The sequence below is a fragment of the Pseudophryne corroboree genome, chromosome 4 (assembly GCF_028390025.1).
Source record: "Pseudophryne corroboree isolate aPseCor3 chromosome 4, aPseCor3.hap2, whole genome shotgun sequence".
In the NCBI taxonomy this organism is placed as follows: domain Eukaryota; kingdom Metazoa; phylum Chordata; class Amphibia; order Anura; family Myobatrachidae; genus Pseudophryne; species Pseudophryne corroboree.
The window spans coordinates 698,281,320-698,285,656 of NC_086447.1; the positions used below are offsets into that span (position 1 = coordinate 698,281,320).

The window sequence follows — 4,337 nt, forward strand, 5'->3', positions numbered from 1 at the left end:
GCATTGGTGCGTGAGCTGATGAAGTATCAGAGGCAGCTATTTGGGCCTGAGTCCGCCAAGGTGCCAACACGGAGGAAGACGGTGTTGTGGGCGAAAGTAGTTGCTGCTGTCAATAGTGAGGGGGTGGTCAAGCGGACGGAGGACACATGCCGCAAACGGTACTATGACATAAAGTGACGTGTCAAGTCCAAAATGGCCAAGGAGGCCAAGTCGGCTCGGCAAACCGGTGGTGGGCAGCCCTATATTGCAAGATATCTGGAGTATGAGGAGCCCATGCGGAGTGTCATACCTCCTGAAGTTGTCTCTGCAACCCATGTCCGGGATTCAGATAGGCCAAGGAAGAATGGTGAGCATGTGTTTTTTTTTTTTTTATAAGTTGTATTTTGTAAACTGTGTCATGTGACGTAGCATATTACTCCCATCTTCAAGTGTGTGTTTGCAAATACATTGTTTTGGGTCATGTGTTAGCTAAAAGCTAATGTAACATCTTACTTTATTGTATGTCATGTTTTTTTCACACAGATATTTAGCATATGTAGTTTGGACTTGTTGTGTCTCTGATTTGTCCTGCAATAATGTTTTCCTTTTGGGCGTTTTTTCCGTTAAAAATTATGACTATGTTTTATATATAAGTGATCCATGTTTTTTTTAATTAAAATAAGTCGTTGTCATGTTAGAGGCTGGAGTACTGGAAAGTGGTTTGTAAACCACTTACATGTGTAATGTCATCTTTACTGAAGGTTTTTTTTTTATAAGTTTTAAAAATATTTTTTTTTTGCTTGTATTTGTTCCGTGACACCATACTGCATTTTTTAAAAACTTAACATTTGCTGGTTTTTTTGTGTGGTCATATAGTGGTAATGTGTATTTGGAGTGCCACATCACAGAGCCAATTAGATATTGCATCTGTAATATTTTTAAAAACAATACAAAATTAATTTGTGTTTTTTTTTTTTTAAACCCATTCCTTTAACTTGTGGCCTATGTCAGTGTCCTGTACATGTTTGCCTGTCTTGATGTTGCCATAGTGCATATTTTTTAATTTTTAATTAATTTTTTTGGTATATCTGGTCCTTATGTTTTTTTAAAATAAAAACCAAGCATTTCTAAAGGTATAAATGTTTATAAGCATAATGGGTGGATGTATACACAATAGCATGATTTATGAATATATCTCTTTTTATACAGTGTCTGAAAAAAACAGTACTACTCGTCGGCCAGTAAATCCTAACACATCTGATGATGATGACGCTGCGGAAGCAGGTAAAGTGTCCATTGTAGTATAGGGTATGCTTGTAAAGGAATGGCCATAACAAAATTGCACTATCATTAAAAGGTCCATCAAAAGAAGTATGGAGCAGCAGAAGTGGCTCTTCTGTTAGACATCACCACAAGAAACCTGTGGCCGAAAAGAAAGCAAGGTCGTCTGTCCCGCCACAAACACAGCAGGCTACCCCGCCACGAAGATTATCGTCCGTATGTTCTGTCCCCCCACTCCAAATTTTGGACACACCTCCAAGACGTCATCCACACTGCCCTCATCTTGATTGTGAGTATCAAACTGGAAAAAAAAGTGTAAAATGTCAGAACATAATCATAATCAGTCATTAAGTCCAAACACATCCAAAACAAAAATACTTACCGCAGTAAGTAAAAGCTGAAATGGAATCCAAACTAAATGGCCTTGTCCACATCCAGTAAAGATATGTATGTCCACTTGAGTCATACAGTATGACATTGGGTGTAAGATGCTGCAACAAAAAAGCATGTTGGTTTGTTTGTTAAAAGTAAGTTTGTTTTTCAAAAAATCTCATGTGTGCTTAAGGTAACATTGCAAAATACCAACCAAAACATTACTATGTTTGTTTGAACAAAGCTATAAAGGTAACACATTATGTATTACAATGTTTTTTTTATGCTGGAGTATGTGTGAGCTACAATAAATCTAAAGTGTTTGCTTTCACAATTAAGTAACCAGACACATTTGCCACGAGCAGGCATATGTATGTATTTAAGCTATGAGTGATGATGTTGCTAGGCAGAATAGTTTAAAGCAACAGTGAATGACATGTGTTCCATGTGTAGTGTTTTTTTTTCCATTTCACAACCATATGGATAGCTAACGTAGATATGTTTAACATTTCAGCTTCGAGTCCTGGGAACAGCATCCCTCCGCAACAACACCAACACAGTGACATGGAGGAGACAAACATCTTAGAAATGCAGCCATTAATGCAAGGAATGAGCCCCCCAGCACCTGTGAGTACACCACCACAGCAAAGCACACCACCCCCACCACAACACAGCCCAACAACTCCAGGAAAACAAGGCCCTGATCAGGTGTTTTGGACTATTTGGGCTAGACAGCAGGCCACTAATGAAGATTGCCTGCGTAAGCAGACACAAATGTTTGCAGGCCTACCATCTCACCTCAGAAGAATCTCAAGAAATCTGAGTCGACAAAATGAGCAAACAACCAGAATAGGCAATACCATGGAACTCATGCGTACAGACATTACACAGGTCATGGGCAACTTACAGCGCATAATGGAAGAACAGCACAGACTAATGGAAGAACAGCACAGACAACAGCAAAGTTATATGAGCATTTTTCAAAACAGTCAAAAGATTAATGAAAGCATATTCAGAATAGTAGACAATCAAAATGCTGCTACACGTGAACTCAATGCCACCCTCACTAACCTGAATGAAACACTCAGATGCATGCACCAACAGCAAACAACCAGCAGTTCTGGTACGACTACTCCAAATATCACGCCAGTCTCATCACCACCAAGACGGTCCACCAGAGCACGCCAACATTACAGTGCTAAAGGCAAAGGGCAGGACAAGCAGCCACCAAAAAAAACGTAAAAAAAAAAAGTTAGACATTTGTGATAAGTAAAGTTAGCAAGTGTTTTTGATGCTTTACAAAATATCACACTTAGCTCCTTGCCCCTTTTTTAAACATCATTAATTATAAGTGCACCAAATTAATTGTTAAAAATAGTACGCACATTTATTCCTTTTCATTTTTTTGGGGTATTGGAGGAGGAAAATGTTGATGGAGCCACACATACATGTTAGCAGGAAGTAAACTGACCACTTGATTTTTTTCTAATCATTACTCTTTCTAGATTCCAATCATTCTCTTTGCCTGCAGATACAATAATTGCCAGCCAGGCAGAATGTCTTTAGCAGGAAGTAAACTGACCACTTGATTTTTTTCTAATCATTACTCTTTCTAGATTCCAATCATTCTCTTTGCCTGCAGATACAATAATTGCCAGCCAGGCAGAATGTCTTTAGCAGGAAGTAAACTGACCACTTGATTTTTTCTAATCATTACTCTTTCTAGATTCCAATCATTCTCTTTGCCTGCAGACAATCCAAATTACAATGTTAGTGATACATATCTTAGCTATCTTATCTATACAACATTACAAGATTAACACAATTGAGTGGCGTAAAAAGCTTGCAATATATTGCCTTTGTTTTGTTTGTAAAACATTGTCCAAATGAATGTCAGTATTGTTGGGACAGGTTTGTGTGCGCTAAAAAATATTAAGCATGTTTTTACACATGATGCTGAAACAAACAAATATGTACTTTTTCAAAAATAAATCTGTTTATAATAATGTATATGTGTGGCAAACTGTGTATTTACTTACACATCATCAAGTTTACAGCATCAAACATTAGGAAATAAATTATTCCTGATTACAGTAAGTTTGTGAGTCTTAAATATGATGTTGCGTCACACATAGGGACACATGTATTCCTCAAGGCAAACATATTATATGTTGAGGAGAGTTTTTTGGGAACACAGGTTCTCAAACTCGGCCATCAGGAACCCACACAGTGCATGTTTTGCAGGTCTACTCACAGAATCACAAGTGACATAATTAGCTCCACCTGTGAACCTTTTTACATATGTCTGTGAGTAATTCATACACCTGTGCTTCTACTGGGTTACGAGAAAAACATGCACTGTGTGTGGTCCTGGGGGCCGAGTTTGTGAACCTGTGCATTAGGACATTACACACAATGATAAAGTGAAATACTAAATGGATGATGTGGGCTTGTAAGAAATTAGCACTGTAAGATTTCGAACACTTATCCAGACTTAATGCATGCCACTCATAATCTGTTGTTTTGATATTAAAAAGACACACAATACACATGCAACATTTGTTGACCATATAGCGAGGGTATGTTTGTATGTGTCAAGGAGACAGACACATTCTGAGTACTGGATTTTGACCAAAAAAACAAAACATCTATTTATGAAGACACAACAAATGAAATAAGCAAACCAAGCTTACCTTAGAAATAGC

At 37.8% G+C, this 4,337-nt stretch overlaps 1 long non-coding RNA gene across 1 annotated transcript; it reads left to right on the forward strand.

Moving 5' to 3' along the window:
- The first annotated feature begins 1,215 nt into the window (after window positions 1-1,215).
- On the forward strand, window positions 1,216-2,304 carry LOC134911705 (uncharacterized). The gene is made up of 3 exons (XR_010176781.1): window positions 1,216-1,263; window positions 1,337-1,549; window positions 2,147-2,304. It is a non-coding gene; the product is annotated as an uncharacterized LOC134911705 (long non-coding RNA).
- The last annotated feature ends 2,033 nt before the right edge of the window (window positions 2,305-4,337 follow it).